Raw genomic sequence first — 19,352 nt, 5'->3', positions numbered from 1 at the left:
TTAAGTATTAAGAAGTTGGGAATTAGCCCTATAGAAATTTTATTTCTGCTAGAGATACAAGCAAATAAATCTCATTAGGTGTGAGAATAGAGCTAGGATAAGGTCAATTTCAGAAACACAGAATTTGATGGGTGCACAGGCAAAGAGCCCTGAACCCAGATATGGGGACAGGTGTTTGGATCAAGTTATCCTAAACCTATTTTGCATACAGAATATGAAACTTTGTAATGAGAATGTGTCTAATGTGACAAAGACAATAATGACATGTCAGTTTATAAATGACACTGAAAACACAAATGAATTTAAGAAAATACCCAGGAATTTCTAATAAAATATTGCTTTTGTTAACTTTTTTTTTTTTTTTTAAGTTAACATGGCCAACAATTTCCTTAACTCTATTATGAGTCCTGGATGAAATCTGAAAGGAGAATAAAGTTATAACTTATTTAAAAGAAATCACAAACACTATTTCTTTCAATCCTTTATATTATTTCCTGAGATCTCACATTCAAGTGCTAAGAGGAACTGACCCTACTCAGCTACTAAGAATTGACAAGATCACAGCTCTAGATAATATATCTTTAGATAAATGATACTATTTTCTTTTCCTTTCTGACTATTCTTAGTACAAATGTCTCAGTAAAGTTCTCCAAGTTTCCATCCTTCTCCTTGAAACTTCTCAGTTCTCCAAATTATTTTGAAGAATTGTTGTGTAGATAGGCAGGCCAAAAGTCAAAATGCAAGAAAAAAGAAGTTACATTCTTCAGTATGTCATTCTTACTAGCTTATGATCCTGGTGTTTAAGTGTTTTTGCTGAAGATTGCTACCTAGAATTTAAACAATCAATAAAGGAGAAAAAGTTGAATAAATAGCATTATTATGTATACAGGTAACAATTAGCACAGATATTCTTAGGCCCTTATCTGAGTTTCTATTATAGATTCCATTTTTAAAGGGGTATTCAAGCTGAAATTAGCCTTAAAATACCTTAGCTTAGAGGTAAATATGTTTTATCTAATATAGTTTAGATAATTCTAAGCAAATATGGAAATGTTCTCTAGTCCTAAAGCATTTAATGTAATTCAAAAATTTCCATCTCAGACATGAGCTTCAACTGATTGCTATTACATTAAGTAAAAAGGAGTATTTAGAGATCATTCAAACACAAAGTAGGATTGAGATGTAGTTTTAGATCCACATTGAGGGAATGTTATATTATTTCAAAATGATTACAATTATTTTGTGTCTCACAATATAGAAATACTTCTGTGATATCAATAATTTCCAATATCTAATATAGCAACATGTTTATGGGATTTCCATGATCTATCCAAGTGGGTTTCTGCTGGACAGGGATTGGGATGGGGTCTGGGAGCTAGAATGCTTTTCAGATCCATTGGTATACATTGAGTAAACACAGTCTTCTTTACAAACATAAAGTGAGACACTTTTACACCAAGGCCTTATTCCAGAATTTTTCAATATTTAGTGTATAGCATTAAGATTAATTAGACTCATCTTTTTTTGTTGGAATTGCACCCATTTCCCCATAAGCAAAGTTTTATTGACCTCAGAAAATATATCAAATAGGAAATAAAAGTATAACAGGAAAAATATGACCATTTAGATTTGCTTTAAAATAGAGTGATAGATCTGTCACCTTCCTTGCCCTTCTACTCCATCAGGGCATTTGTGTAGAAAATCTATCTTTTCAAGAAAATTTCTGGATTGAGAGAGGTGTTCTCATTATGGTTATACCTTGTATTTAGGTTATAAATCCAGAAATCTTGGAAACTCTGAAAAAGTGCAGTTCCACAGCTTCTATGATTATTTACTTGGTAAAGGCTTGAATTCATCTTTGTGGGCCTGAGAGATCTCTTATATGGGAAAAAATACATCAGAGATCCTTTTGGCTTTGTTAATGTGAAATAAGATATTTTTTATGATGTAGTCAATGAGATGCTTAAATATCCTTTATATAAATGTGACAACTTGTTTTCATTGTGAGCAGATTCACATCTTGACAGATAAGTATATTGACTGGAAGAAGGAGTATGGGAAAGTATTATATGATCACCAAGTTGAAGTAGGAAGAGATGAACATGGTTCAACCTGTGAATGAGGTAATTCCCACAGAACTGTAATTACTTTCCTGTGTAGCAATAGATGAGTATTAAAATAAATCACCACATTTTGTCTGCCTTGAATGAAAATATACAATGGCCAAGATGAAGGTGGTACTGGTCAACATCTGCCATAAATACCTAATTTCTGAATATTACCAAATGTGTCAACCTATAATGTTTCAAAAATATGAGACAATTATGATTAGGTCTTTATTGAGTGATCCTTAAGTGTAAAGAGCCAATGAAAAATAAACTCACATTCTGCTTTAACAGCTTTAGGAAAAAAAGGACCAGAAGGAGTCAACTATGATTTGATATTTTGGGAACAGATTATATAGGAAGAGGTCAAGGAGAATACTATAAAAAGTTAATCCCGGAATAGAGGGGAGAAATAGGTATTGACTTGTCTATCAACTTCATGAGTGTTCTGAAACCAAAACAAAAACCTTAAACTTTCTGTAAACAGGAGCCTTTCCAGGTTCACAATGATGCCAAGTTACAATCCAAGGGTGTCACTAATATCGTGCCAGTTGTTAGCTCTAGAAGATGAAAGTATTATGACTTGTGACGAGCAATAAGGGATAAAGAAAGATAGTTAATGTGTATCTACAACTTCTGTTTTTATCACATCATAAATTGGTCTAAAACTGTCTTTTAAGGAATTGAAGGAGAACTATCTAAAGTGGAAATCATTTTGTAATGAGTTGAAGAGTGAAAAAACATATTGTCATTACTATTTCTTTTTATTCTCCCTGAATTCCATAAATAGTCGATGTATGTGTGTAGAAAGAAGGTCAGTGTTGCAAGTGAAGGTGTCGATGGCCATCAGATGGGAGTAGTGGTTTGATCATATCAGTCTTGTTGGAGATGAATATATATAGCTTATGGACAGATATTTAGGTGAGAGATGGATGAAAATTATAAAGGACAATCAGGAATGTCTAGGGGTTAATATTCAGTAGCTATTTTAAATTATTGTTACATAATACAAAATTAATTCAGGTAAGTCATTATGCACAAACCATAAGAGTTTTGTATACGAAAATCTTATGCATATTTTTACAAATGGATTCATTACATGCTTTTGTGTGTTAATTAGGTCAGTGTTAATGTGTTAGAAACATTTTTTGCTTAATCAACTACTAATTATACAGTGTGAGTAAGCAATGATTAGAGAAAGGTTTATATACTTATTTATACGAATTCTCCCTGAATCATCCTAAAATTTCAACAGAATTCTGCATACATTAAAACACATACTTAGGGGTGCTTCAAGATGGTGGAGGAGTAAGATGTGGAGATCATCTTCCTCCCCAAAAATACATCAAAAATACATATACATGTGGAACAACTCTTACTGAATACCTACTGAATGCTGGCAGAAGACCTCAGACTTCCCAAAAGGCAAGAAATTCCCCATGTACCTGGGTAGGGCAAAAGAAAAAAGAAAAAGTGGAGACAAAAAAAAAGGGACAGGACCTGCACCTCTGGGAGGGAACTGTGAAGGAGGAAAAGTTTACACACACTAGGAAGCCCCTTCACTGGTGGAGACGGGGGTGGGTCGGGGGAAAGCTTCAAAGCCACAGAGGAGAGCACAGCAACAGCTGTGCAGAAGGCAAAGTGGAGAGATTCCCGCATAGAGGATCAGTGCCGACCAGCACTCACCAGCCTGAGAGGCTTGTCTGCTCACCCACCGAGGCGGGTGGGGTCTGGGAGCTGAGGCTCAGCTTTAGAGGTGAGATCCCAGGGAGAGGACTGGGGTTGGCTGAATGAACACAGCCTGAAGAGGGCTAGTGCACCACAGCTAACCGGGAAAGAGTCCGGGAAAAAGTCTGGAACTGCCTAAGAGTCAAGAAACCATTGTTTCGTGGTGTGCAAGGAGAGGGGATTCAGAGCACTGCCTAAATAACCTTCACAAACGGGCATGAGCCGTGGCTATCAGTGTGGACCCCAGAGATGAGCATGAAACGCTAACATTGGTGCTGTAGCCACCAAGAATCCTGTGTGCAAGCACAGATCACTATCCACACTTCCCTCCCCACCCCCAGTGAGCCTGTGCAGCCTGCCACTGCCAGGGTCCCGTGATCCAGAGATAGCTTCCCCTGGAGAACACATGGCACATACCCCACTGTTGCAACATCACACTGGTCTCTGCTGCCGCAGGTTCACCCTGCATTCCGTACCCCTCCCTCCACCCCGGGCTGAGTGAGCCAGAGCCCCTGAATCAGCTGCTAATTTAACCCCATCCTGTCTGAGCAAAGAACAGATGCCCTCAGGTGATCTACACACAGGGACAGGGCCAAATCCAAAGCTGAACCCCAGGAGCTGTGCGAACAAGGAAGAGAAAGGGAAATTTCTCCCTGCAGCCTCAGGAGCAGTGGATCAAATACCCACAGTGAACTTGAGGTACTCTGCATCACTGGAATACCTGAATAGACAATGAATCAACCCAAAATTGAGTTGGTGGACCTTAGAAACAACTGTAAACTTGGGGTTTGCTGTATACAACTGACTTGTTTCTGATTTTTATGTTTATCTCAGTGTAGTTTCTAGCGCTTAATATCATTGGTGGATTTGCTTATTGGTATGGTTGCTCTCTTATTTTTTCTTTTATTACTTTTTGTTAATTTTTTTTACTTTAACAATATATTTTATTTTAATTATTTTATTTTACTTTATAATATTTAATTTATTATTTTTTTTTTCTTTCTTTCTCCCTCTTCTTCTGAGCTGTGTGGCTGACAGGGCATTGGTGCGCTGGCTGGGTGTCAGACCTGTGACTCTGAGGTGGGAGAGCCGAGTTCAGGACATTGGACAATCAGAGACCTCCCAGCCCCATGTAATATCAATAGGCGAGAGCTCTACCAGAGATCTCCATCTCAATGCTAAGACCCAGGTCCATTCAACAGCCAGCAAGATCCAGTGCTGGACACACCATGCCAAACAACTAGCAAGACAGGAACATAACCCCACCCATTACCAGAAAGGCAGCATAAAATCATAATAAGTTCACAGACACGCCAAAATACACCACCGGATATGGTCTGGCCCACCAGAAAGACAAGACCCAGCCCCACCCACCAGAATACAAGCACCAGTCCCCTTCACCAGGAAGCCTAAACAAACCCCTGAACAATCCTTATGCACTGGGGGAAGACACCAAAAACAAAGGGAAGTATGAACCTGCAGCCTACGAAAAGGAGACCACAAACAAAGGAAATTAAATAAAATGAGAAGCCAAACAAATATGTAGCAGATGAAGGAGCAAGGTAAAAATCCACCAGACCAAACAAATGAAGAGGAAATAGGCAGCCTCTCTGAAAAAGAATTCATAGTAATGAGAGTAAAGATGATCCAAAATCTTGGAACTAGAATGGAGAAAATACAAAAAACGTTTAACAAGGACCTAGAAGAACTAAAGGGCAAACCAATAATGAAGAACAACACAATAAATGAAATGAAAAATTATCTTGAAAGAATCAATAGCAGAATAAATGAGGTAGAAGAATGGATAAGTGACCTGGAAGATAAAAAAGTGGAAATAACTACCAAAGAGCAGAATAAAGAAAGAAGAATGAAAAGGATGAGGACAGTCTCAGAGACATCTGAGACAACAGTAAATGCACCAACAATTGAATTATAGGGGTCCCAGAATAAGAAGAAAAAAAGAAAGGGACTGAGAAAATATTTGAAGAGATTAGAGTTGAAAACTTCCTTAACATGAGAAAGGAAATAGTCAGTCAAGTCCAGGAAAGACAAAGAGTCTTATACAGGATAAATCCAAGGAGAAACATGCCAAGACACATATTAAACATACCATCAAAAATTAAATACAAAGAAAACATATTAAAAGCAGCAAAGGAAAATCAACAAATAACATACAAGGGAATCCCCATAAGGTTAACAGTTGACCTTTCAGCAGAAACTCTACAAGCCAGAAGAGAGTGGCAGGACATATTTAAAGTGATGAAAGGGTAAAACCTTTACAGAGAAGCAAAAGCTAAGAAAATTCAACACCACCAAAACAGCTTTACAACAAATGCTAAAGGAACTTCTCTAGGCAGGAGACACAAGAGAAGGAAAAGACCTACAAAAACAAACCTTAAACAATTAAGAAAATGATAATAGGTACATACATATTGATAATTAACTTAAATGTAAATGGATTAAGTGCTCCAGCCAAAAGACATAGACTGGCTGAATGTATACAAAAACAAGACCTGTATATATGTTGTCTACCAGAGACCAACTTCAGACCTAGGGACACATACAGACTGAAAGTGAGGGGATGGAAAAACATATTCCTCGCAAATGGAAATCAAGAGAAAGGTGGATTAGCAATTCTCATATCAGACAATATAAACTTTAAAATAAAGACTATTACAAGAGACAAACAAGGACACTACATAGTGATCAAGAGATCAATTCAAGAAGAAGATATAATAATTATAAGTATTTACACACCCAACATACGAACGAGCACCTCAATACATAAGGCAAATGCTAACAGCCATAAAAGGGGAAATCGACATTAATGCGATCATAGTAAGGGATTTTAACACCCCACTTTAATCACTGGACAGATCATCCAAAATGAAAATAAAAAGGAAACACAAGCTTTAAATGACACATTAAACAATAGGGACTTAATTGATATTTATAGGACATTCCACTGAAAAACAACAGGATACACTTTCTTCTCAAGTGCTCATGGAACATTCTCCAGGATAGATCATACCTTGGGTCACAAAACAAGGCTTGGTAAATGCAAGAAAATTGAAATCATATCAAGTATCATTTCTGACCACAATGCTATGAGACTAGATATCAGTTACAGGAAAAAAAATTGTAAAAAATACAAACAGGGCTTCCCCGGTGGCGCAGTGGTTGAGAGTCCACTTGCCGATGCAGGGGACACGGGTTCGTGCCCCGGTCCGGAAGGTCCCACATGCCGCGGAGCGGCTGTGCCCGTGAGCCATGGCCGCTGAGCCTGCACGTCTGGAGCCTGTTGCTCCACAGCGGGAGAGGCCACAACAGTGAGAGGCCTGCGTACCGCAAAAAAAAAAAAAAAATACAAACACATGGAGGCTAAACTATATGCAACTAAATAACCAAGAAATCACTGAAGAAGTCAAAGAGGAAATCAAAAAATACCTAGAAACAAATGACAATGAAATCACGACGACCCAAAACCTACAGGATGCAGCGAAAGCAGTTCTATGAGGGAAGTTTACAGCACTACAATCCTACTTCAAGAAACAAGAAAGATCTCAAATAAGCAAGCTAACCTTGCACCTAAAGCTATTAGAGAAAGAAGAACAAAAACACCCCAAAGTTAGCAGAAGGAAAGACATCATAAAGATCAGATCAGAAATAAATGAAAAGATAAAAAAGGAAACAAGAGCAAAGACCAATAAAACTAAAAGGTTGTTCTTTGAGAAGATTAACACAATTGCTAAACCACTAGTCAGACTCACCAAGAAAAAAAGGGAGAAGACTCAAATGAACAGAATTAGAAATGAAAAAGGAGAAGTAACAAATGACACTGCAGAAATTCAAAGGATCATGAGAGATTACTATAAGAGCTATATGCCAATAAAATGGAAACCCTGGAAGAAAGGGACAAATTCTTAGAAAAGCACAACATTGCAAGACTGAACCAGGAAGAAATAAAAAATATAAACAGACCAGTCACAAGCAATGAAATTGAAACTGTGATTAAACAGCTTCCAACAAACAAAATCCCAGGACCAGATGGCTTCACAGAAGAATTCTATGAAACATTTAGAGAAGAGCTAACACCTATCCTTCTCAAACTCTTCCAAAATATAGCAGAGGGAGGAACACTCTCAAACTCATTCTACGAGACCACCATCACCCTGATACCAAAACAAGACAAAGATGTCACAAAAAAAGGAAACTATAGGCCAATATAACTGATGAGCATAGATGTAAAAATCCTCAACAAAATACTAGAAATAGAATCCAACAATACATTAAAAGGATCATACACCATGATCAAGTGGGGTTTATCCCAGGAACGCAAGGATTCTTCAATATAAGCAAAACAAACAATGTGGTACAGCATATTAACAAACTGAAGGATAAAAAACATATGATCATCTCAATAGATGCAGGAAAAGCTTTTGACAAAATTCAACACCCATTTATGATAAAAACTCTCCAGAAACTAGGCATAGAGGGAACTTACCTCAACATAATAAAGGCCATATATGACAAACCGACAGGCAACATCATTCTCAATGGTGAAATACTGAAACCATTCCTCTAAAATCAGGAACAAGACAAGGATACCCACTCCAACCACTATTATTCAACATAGTTTTGGAAGTTTTAGCCACAACAATCAGAGAAGAAAAAGAAATAAAAGGAATCCAAATCAGAAAAGAAGTAAAACTGTCACTGTTTGCAGATGACATGATACTATACATAGAGAATCCTAAAGATGCTACCAGAAAACTACTAGAGCCAATCAATGAATTTGGTAAAGTAGCAGGATACAAAATTAATGCACAGATATCTCTTATATTCCTATACACTAATGATGAAACATCTGAAAGAGAAATTAAGGAAACACTCCCTTTTACCATTGCAACAAAAAGAATAAAATACCTAGGAAAAAAGCTAACTAAGGAGACAAAAGACCTGTATGCAGAAAACTATAAGACACTGATGAAAGTAATTAAAAATGATAGAAACAGATGGAAAGATATACCTTGTTCTTGGATTGGAAGAATAATATTGTGAAAATGACTATACTAGCCATAGTAATCTACAGCTTCAATGGAATCCCTATCAAACTACCAATGGCATTTTTCAAAAAGCTAGAACAAAAAATTTCACAATTTTTATGGAAACACAAAAGATCCCAAATAGCCAAAGCATTCTTGAGAAAGAAAAATGGAGCTGGAGGAATAAGGCTCCCAGACTTCAGACTATACTATAAATCTACAATAATCAAGACCGTATGGTACTGGCACAAAAACAGAAACATAGATCAATGGAACAGGATAGAGGGCCCAGAGATAAACCCACGCACATATGGTCACCTTATCTTTGATTAAGGAGGCAAGAATATACGATGGAGGAAAGACAGCCTCTTCAATAAGTGGTGCTGGGAAAACTGGACAGCTACATGTAAAAGAATGATATTAGGGCTTCCCTGGTGGCACAGTGGTTGAGAGTCTACCGGCCGATGCAGGGCACATGGATTCGTGCCCCGGTCTGGGAAGATCCCACATGCCACGGAGCAGCTGGGCCTGTGAGCCATGGCCGCTGGGCCTGCGTGTCCGGAGCCTGTGCTCCGCAACGGGAGAGGCCACAGCAGTGAGAGGCCCGCGTACCGCAAAAAAAAAAAAAGAAAAAAAGAATGATATTAGAACACTCCCTGACACCATACACAAAAATAAACTCAGGGCTTCCCTGATGGCGCAGTGGTTGAGAGTCCACCTGCCAATGCAGGGGACGTGGGTTCATGCCCTGGTCCGGGAAGATCCCACATACAACGGAGCGGCTGCGCCCGTGAGCCATGGCTGCTGAGCCTGCACGTCCGGAGCCTGTTGCTCCACAACGGGAGAGGCCACAACAGTGAGAGGTCCACGTACCACAAAAAAAAAAAAAAAAAAACTCAAAATGCATTAAAGACTTAAATGTAAGGCCAGACACTACAAAACTCTTAGAGGAAAACATAGGAAGTACACTCTTTGACATTAATCACAGCAAGATCCTTTTTGGCTCACCTCTTAGAGAAATGAAAATAAAAACAAAAATAAATAGGACCTATTGAAACTTAAAAGCTTTTGCACAGCAAAGGAAACCATAAACTAAATGAAAAGACAACCTTCCAAATGGGAGAAAATATTAGCAAATGAAGCAACTGACAAAGGATTAATCTCCAAAATTTACAAGCAGCTCATGCAGCTCAATATCAAAAAATCAAACAACCCAATCCAAAAATGGGCAGAAGACCTAAATAGACATTTCTCTAAAGAAAAAATACAGATTGCCAATAAACATATGAAAGGATGCTCAACATCACAAGTCATTAGAGAAATACAAATCAAAACTACAATGTGTGGGCTTCCCTGGTGGCGCAGTGGTTGAGAGTCCGCCTGCCGATGCTGGGGACACAAGTTCGTGCCCCGTTATGGGAAGATCCCACATGCCGTGGAGTGGCTGGGCCCGTGAGCCATGGCCACTGATCCTGCACGTCTGGAGCCTGTGCTCTGCAACGGGAGAGGCCACAACAGTGAGAGGCCCGCGTACCACAAAAACACACAAAAAAACCAAAACAACTACAATGTGGTATCACCTCACACCAGTTAGAATGGCCATCATCAAAAAATCTATAAACAATAAATGCTGGAGAGGGTGTGGAGAAAAGGGAACCCTCCTGCACTGTTGGTGGGAATGTAAATTGATTTAGCCACTATGTACAATATGCAGGTTCCTTAAATAACTAAAAATAGAACTACCATATGACCCAGCAATCCCACTACTGGTCATACACCCTGAGAAAACCGTAATTTGAAAGAGACATGTACCACAATATTTATTGCAGCACTATTTACAATAGCCAGGACATGGAAGCAACCGAAGTGTCCAATGACAGATGAATGGATAAAGAAGATGTGGCACATGTATAAAATGGAATATTACTCAGCCATAAAATGAAACGAAATTGAGTTATTTGCAGTGAGGTGGGAAGACATAGAGGCTGTCATACAGAGTGAAGTAAGTCAGAAACAGAAAAACAAATATCATATGCTAACACATATATATGGAAGCTAAAAAAGAAAAAAAATGGTCCTGATGAACATACTGGCAGGAAGGGAATAAAGGTGCAAATGTAGAGAATGGACTTGAGGACACGGGGAGGGGGAAGTGTAAGTTGGGATGAAGTGAGAGTGTTGCATTGACATATATACACTACCAAATGTAAAATAGAATGCTAGTTGATAGCAGCAGCATAGCACAGGGAGATGAGCTCGATGCTTTGTGAACACCTAGAGGGGTGGGATAGGGAGAGTGGGAGGGAGGTTCAAGAGGGAGGGAATATGGAATATATGTATATGTATAGCTGATTCACTTTGTTATACAGCAGAAAGTAACACAACATTATAAAGCAATTATACTCCAATAAAGAGGTTAAAAATAAATAAATAAAAACCACATGCTTAAAAAGTTTGGAGTAAATGTATTGGATGCAAACACCAAAAAACTGACTGAAACTTCCAATCACCCCTTTGCCACATATTCTCCCCCTTCAGATTACCAAAATCTTTGTTAATGGCTCCTCCTGAATAGGCATTCTACACAAGTTTTCAACTTTCCTCATTTGAAAGAGCTTCAGGGGCATTGGGTTTCATAATACCATAAGGAAAGAAAATCTAATACGACCATCATTGCTGCCTGAGATTAGGTAATCTGCTCCCTTCCCAGGAATCTGCTCCTAATTTTCAGAGTGGGGTCAGCTGATCTAACCAATTTCATTTGAGAAGTGCTTTACTATGTTCTTTTTAAAAAAGCAGTAAATATAGATAGGTGAATTTGGTTTGTTTTTTAAAGATTTCCCAGATTACTTAATTATTCTGATGTATATCATAAATATCTAAAAGGAGAAAAATCAAAGGTATTATCTTCCAAACTTATTTCCTTATGTTACTCCAAGTTTTTCCATTAAAAAAATTTTTCTCCAATCATCTTTTCTTTTTTAAATATTTATTTATTCATTTGACTGCATCAGGTCTTGGTTGCAGCATGCAGGGGTCTTCGTTGCAGCAGCACATGGGAACTTTCACTGCAGTGCACGGGCTTCTCTCTAGTTTTGGTGCATGGGCTCTAGAGAGTGCAAGCTCAATAATTGTGGTGCACAGGCTTAGCTGCCCCGCTGCATGTGGGATCCTAGTTCCCTGACCAGGGATTGAACCCGCGTCCCCTGCATTGGAAGGCAGATTCCCAACCATGGACCACCAGGAAAGTTCCTCTAATCATCTTTTTTTTTTTTTTTGCGGTACGCGGGCCTCTCACTGTTGCGGCCTCTCCCGCTGTGGAGCACAGGCTCTGGATGCGCAGGCTCAGCGGCCAAGGCTCACGGGCCCAGCCGCTCCGCGGCATGTGGGATCCTCCCAGACCGGGGCACGAACCCGTGTCCCCCGCATCGGCAGGCGGACCCTCAACCACTGCGCCACCAGGGAAGCCCTCTAATCATCTTTAAGATTAATGATCTGTGAAACAAACTTTGGAAAACCATGCCACAGGTAAATATCAGAATCTACAGTAAATTATCTCTCTGTCTTTCTCTCTTTTGTCTCTTTCTTCCCCCCTTCCTCTCTATTGCTCTGATATCATGGCCAGTAATTTGATAATTTGAATCCATGTAATGATCAAGATCATAATATAATGGACTTCAATTCACTGTCAACTGCAAAGAGTTCACTCATTGACCTTCACCTCATTTCCAGAGAGGATATTACAAGATGACATCTTAGTCCTGTTGCTTTGGAAGAGACCCAGCATTTAAAAACTTTGTAGGGACACTGTATACCATCCAACCTCCCAGTACATATTGACCATCTGTTTCAAATTTATGATTTATTAAGGAAATTAATGTGGATGTCATTCAATAGATTCCTAGAAATTCTGCAAAGAAGTTTAAGCATATGCACAATGCATAAATCACAGTGTTAAGAAGAAAGAAATAATAATGCTGGTATGTAGTCATTGACTCTCAAAAACCATACCACTTTTTTGAAAATAAATATCATTTTCAAAATCTTTTTACTGTATTTAACTCTGAGGATATGTTGAGACAAACAGGATAATATAGAATCATTAAGCCAAATTTTCTCCCCTAATCAATATTAAAAAAAAAAATTACAAAGGAAAATAAGGTGGTATGGGAAGAGAACATTTTGTCTCTAAGTAGAAGTTGTGAAGATTAAGAATGTGCTCTGAGAGCTGCAAGAGAAAGGCAAAAACGCAGGAGAGTGACCATCAAAGGTTTTCAATTCAACACAATAGCACAATAGTTTCAATTCAACTAGCCTACAGAGCAGATTGCAAAAAGTAGCCACAAAGTTTTACTTTCCCTATATGCATGCCCTTTTGCAAAGTAATTTTGAAGCTCTTCCAATCAAGAGATGGAGATTATTTCTTCACTTTTTATATCTGGGCTTGACCATGTGTCTTGCCTTGGCCCATGGGATGTTAGCAAATGTGATACAAGCAGAGATTTGAAAAGAGATCAGAGGTCATTTTGCCTGTGCTTGGACAATTTGAGATTGCCATGTAAACAGAGCTGACTTAGCTTACTGGAAATTGAGAGACCACATGTAGCTGAGATGAGCCATCCCACCTGAGGAGCCACCATGCCTGGCGATTGCCAGTCTTGTGACTGAGGCCCTGTGAGATGATCCAATAACCAGCCAACCTGCCAGCTGACCATAGGTAAGTGAGAGAGCCTAGCATGACCAGCCGAACTGGCCTAGACCACAAGAATATCAAGACAACCCACGGAAATATGAGCTAAATAACACTGTTGCTGTTTTAAGTCATTATATTTTTGGGGGGAGGCAGTTTGTTATACAGCAAAAGCTAACTAAAATGCCTGCTTAGTTAACATAGCAAAGACAGTGTCTATGTTTACCAAATCCCATTTTATTTTCCTTTTCCAGGATTCACAGGGAGAGTAGATTGCACACCTGCTTTTGTTGTTAGCTTGGTGCCAGATGATGGTTTCTGGCAAATATCTTCCACTATTGCTCAATTAAATTAAAAGTTACTTTTTTTTTTTTTTTTGCGGTATCGGGCCTCTCACTATTGTGGCCTCTCCCATTGCGGAGCACGGGCTCCGGACGCGCAGGCCGAGCGGCCATGGCTCACGGGCCCAGCTGCTCCGCGGCATGTGGGATCTTCCTGGACCGGGGCACGAACCCGTGTCCCCTGCATCAGCAGGCAGACTCTCAACCACTGCGCCACCAGGGAAGCCCCAAAAGTTACATTTTTATGATTAGGTTTCAAATTAATAACCTCTATTTAGAAGGAAAGTAAAGTTAGGTAACTTTAAGCGACAAAGCTTAAATACACTTAAGAATAGATGTTAATATGATAATTGATCCTTCCTACATTTACTACCTAGATGTTTAGCCCCAAGCTTCACTGCAAGACCCAGAGATTTTTCCTGAATACGTTGGGAGAGCAATTTACCCAAGTTAGATTAATCCAAATGGTTAACAACTAAACTAGGACACTTGATGTATTTTCTTTACTTCTCCTAAACTCAAAGTTGAGTATATTTACCTGAGCACTAAGGCACAATAGGTACACCACACAATTACAAGTAATCTCAGGGAATCTGGGTGGAGTAACAGCAGAGGATGCTGCTCTAGTCCAGATGAATAGTCTCCTTGGAGGGTAAAGCTAAAGGGGTCAAAGGAGAGTTTTGATTTTCCCTTATTTCCCACTGAAGGCTACCTTAGGATGACCCCTTAAGAAATGCTAAACCTGTTCCCTAATAATCACTAAAATGTTCATTTAATTTCTTGTTAAAATCCAAAAAGAAGGGGGAAAGACTTGGTTATGTGGAAAACAAGAATTTAGAGAAATAATGGGACTCTGAAAATTGGAAAGTTGAACACTTGGGGGAAAATAAAAATTGATTTTGAGGAAGATATATTTTCTATTCCTTTAATTCAGCCACAAAATGTACAGATTAGACAATGGCAGTGACAGGAATTTATGGGAATGAGGGGGTTTTAATTGCAAGGAAATATATCTTTTCTTATCCAGGGGTTTCCTGCACACAAGATAATGGATGGCATATGGGGCATAGTCAAGTACAAATAGCCTGCTCCTGTCTTCTCCTTTATCAGGTAATATTTGTTTCCTCATCATTTCTTTAAAAATTAAATCCTGGGCTTCCCTGGTGGCGCAGTGGTTGAGAGTCCGCCTGCCGATGCAGGGGACACGGGTTCGTGCCCCAGTCCGGGAAGATCCCACGTGCCGCGGAGCAGCTGGGCCCGTGAGCCATGGTCACTGAGCCTGTGCTCCGCAACGGGAGAGGCCACAACAGTGAGAGGCCTGCGTACCGCAAAAAAAAAAAAAAAAGAAAGAAAGAAAAAAATTAAATCCTAACTTCTTTTCCAATTTTTAGACCACTTCTGATCTGTATTTCATTTTCTAAACAACTGTCCAGAGCTGAATGTGCTTTGATTTTTTAATAGGTATTTGGGACAACTATTGCATCATTCACTTTAAAACCATGATAGAAATTGTAAGTAACCCAAACTGTGTGCTATTTTTTTCAGAATATGGTTTAAAAAATAAAAAACTATCTGTATCAGGAAGGGCTTAAGGGGGCAGCCTGAGAACAACTGGGAATATATACTTTACAGTTTACAACTTTTTTAGTTAAAGAAATTCCTATTTTTATTATTTTTATAAGTTGATGGTTAGTGAGGTTTATTAGGAATAAATGCAATTAAAATGTATTCCATACAAAAATTCTATAATTAGTAGTGGATTTACCATGGTTCTAGTAAAGCTTAATCTCACTTGCACAGGCCATTTGCAAGACTCTGAACCTCACTTTGTATTTATAATTCTTTATTCTCTTTCTAAAGGGGTATACTAAGAATTGTACCAGCTTCCAGTGTGCAAAACCTTGATCTGTCTGGGTAAAGAATCACCAGTTATTAGTGTTCTTATCTTGTTCTACAGCTAATATGCCTAATACTTCTGTATAGATCCCTCTGCCAGTCCTAATTCTGGAACTCCTGTGGACATTTTGATGTCATATATGTGTGTGTGTATATATATTTTATATATATATATATATATATATATATATATATATATATACTTTGAGGAAGCCCAAAGTCTGGACACCACTACCATTTCCTTTATTTCCACTTACTACCATATGATGCTCCCTTGCCACCTCAATCTACAATCCTTCGTATGCCCCATTCCTTAGATACTACCTTTTCTTGGTGGAATACTACCCTTTCAGATGGTGCCCATACAATAAAAAGAATAGTTCATTGATAATCATGGCTGTACACCTACTCAAAAATCAGGTTTAAATTTCAGTTATTATTGGGAAACTGCTCACCATGTGACCCATACTCTGCTACATGCTTTTATTGCCCCTAGAACTAAACTGCACGACTGCAGCAGCTACAGTAATTGGGGTGGGGGGTTGATAATGTCACAGTCACTCTCAGACTCACCTCGATCACATATTCAGAGCCTGATTTGTCACCCTGTTCATCTGATCTAAGGCACCATTACATCTTCTCAGGAACTTTGCCCTAGTCCACTAGCACCCCTGCTTCTGCTCTTGACCTTCTACAGTCTCTTCCCCACCCAGCACTGGGAAGTGATACAGATACAAATCGAATCAGTTTGTGTTACTAATATTAGCAATCATTCAAAGGCTAACTGTCTGATTACAAGTGAGACCCAAAGTCCCTAAAATGGCCTGCAAAACTCGGGCTCTGTTTGGCACTATCCTCATGCCCTATTCCCTTCCCACTCTACCCCAGACACGTGGCCACCTTACACTTCTTCCAAAACATCAGAACTACACACCTGTTCAGAGGCTTTGTACTAACTGTCTGCCCCCTTCTTGGAATTCTCTTCCCCTTGGTTTCTGGGTGCTTTCTCTTCAGTTCTTTGCTCACATGTCATCATCGTGGTGAGGCTTTCCCTGGTCCATATGTTTAAAAATGAAGATCACCTCCTGTCTCTCTCTCTCCCTCTCTCTGTCACACACACATTCACAATACTTTTCTCCTTGACCTTCTCCCACAGCACTTATCGCCATCTGATTCAGAATAAGTTTTAGTTAATATTTTTGTTTAAAGTACTAGAATAAAGCCTCTCATCTATCTTTCACCATTTTATCTCTATCACATAGAACATAGTCTGGTTCATAGTAGAAACAAAATTGATATTTATGAATAAATGAATGTTATGGCTAAGTATTTTTGTACAAAGTAGAATAGTTTTTCTAGTTTCATCATTTGAGAAATGTTTTTATTTCTGACAAGTTTTAAGTTAATGTACACTGATTTTTTTTTTTTTTTTGTGGTACACAGGCCTCTCACTGTTGTGGCCTCTCCCATTGTGGAGCACAGGCTCCAGACGCGCAGGCTCAGCAACCATGGCTCACGGGCCCAGCCACCCCGCGGCATGTGGGATCTTCCCGGACCGGGGCACAAACCCGTGTCCCCTGTATCAGCAGGCAGACTCTCAACAACTGTGCCACCAGGGAAGCCCTGTACACTGATTTGTTAAACAGAGAGAGCACTAGGGATAAAAAATAAGTGGGGGAGAGAGAGAGAAGAAGAAGAAAAAGGAGAAGAAGAAGGAGGAGGAGGAGGGAGAGGCAGAGAGAGATTTTCACTGGAGGCAAGAAAATGTATGTGAGATTTAAGAACATGGATTTTGGGTGTATGAGTTCAAATCCTATCTCTGACCTTATTAGTTGTTTGTCTTGGAGCAAGTCATTCACCTTTCTATATTTCAATTTCCATAAACTTAAAATGAGGATGGTAGGTGTATTCCTGTCCTGTTTTAGTTATATATTTATTTATGTATTTATTTATTTTTCATAATTAAAGGCATTAATACATTAAGTGCCTGACATATGGTTACTACAAAACAAATGTTAACTATTATCTTCAGAATAACATCATGGAGAATATAATAAAGAAGAGAGCAAATCTCTCAAAGGTCAGAGTCCTAAATGAGATTGTGCACTAGCAATAAATGGAACACAACTCCTTTGAGTATTGTTGAACACAGGTCTCCATAATGATGGTTCTGTACTAACAGTTGAAATAATATTTGATAATTGGCACTCACTCAATCTATAATATGGACAGGTACTAACTTAATATGTACAAAAAACTTAGGAGGTAACTGCTATTATTTTCCCTCTTTTTACAAATTAGGAAATTGAGACATAAAGAAGGTATTTAGCTTGTCTAAGTCAGGATTCAAACTCATATAGTATAATTAACATTTTTTTTAATCTACTACATCCTTAATTATATTTAAGATTCTTTGGGCAGGTAAGAAAAGTGGATCTCTTTACAGAGCAGTGGTTTAGGATTGATTGTGTCTGTTCATATGTGATACACCTACTCTTTGACAGATATTGCATATTCATTCTATCCTTACATGTTGATTACAATGTCTTAAGTAGAGCTTTCAAAAGCCATTTCTTTAGAAACTTCTCAGAAAGATGGAAAGACAGATCTTAAGAATTTCTATTTGGATAATTTCCATTTCTTATAATTTTCCTTACTTTTCTTTTGCTATAATTTTTAGTATTAATTAGCACAATGTCGATGATTTGAACATGCTCTTGTGACTACTTTATATTGTAAACAAATGTATATTTATTAAGTTATTACATTATTGTTACCTAAGATCAGGGATGTGACTCTGTCACCTTTCATTATGTGGTCCAGGAAAGTTTGACCTCTGTGTATAGGTTTCACACAGACATGCTATTATTATTCATACCAGACCAACCTCGATTTGATATTCTGTTTCATCTCTCCCACCTCTCTCTTTCTTGTGGCTTCCTGCTGGTTAGCCTTACAAACTGCAGAGTAGTATGAACACCTGGAAAAAATCGTTTTTAATCTACATAACTTCACAAAAGATATGTGTGTGATCCTAAGAATCTCACATTTTATATAAGTTCTAAAGAAACTATTTAAAAGGCATAAATAGTCTATCTGTATATTCACTTGCAGGGCAAAAGTAGAGATACTGTACCTTACTTTAGGGGTATTATAGAACCCCCATTTTCTGCATTGGAAATTCAGTTGGGTAACTGAACCTACTAAATAAAACTAAATTGACAGTCCCTGAATTTCAATTATTAGGGGATTTAATCTTATTGATTGATTTACCTAATCACTATATCTTTCTTGAATGATTATTATTACCCTGAGCTAGACATAGAATCTTCCAGATTGTTAGAGATTAAAGAGAAGCTGATCTTAAATGATAGCAAAGTATGATTACTATGAAACACATAGAGAAATCAACTATTCAGTTTGGGGAGAATGAAAATAAAGCTTTCTGAAGCTAGAAGACGAATAGAAATTAACCAGATAAAGGCACATGGAGTGGGGGGTGATGGTGAGGTATTACAACCAAGTAGAATATGGAAGAATGTGTATA

Source organism: Phocoena sinus, chromosome 5, assembly GCF_008692025.1.
Source record: "Phocoena sinus isolate mPhoSin1 chromosome 5, mPhoSin1.pri, whole genome shotgun sequence".
In the NCBI taxonomy this organism is placed as follows: Eukaryota; Metazoa; Chordata; class Mammalia; order Artiodactyla; family Phocoenidae; genus Phocoena; species Phocoena sinus.
The sequence above is the reverse complement of the archived record's forward strand: the minus strand, read 5'-3'. Positions refer to the sequence as shown.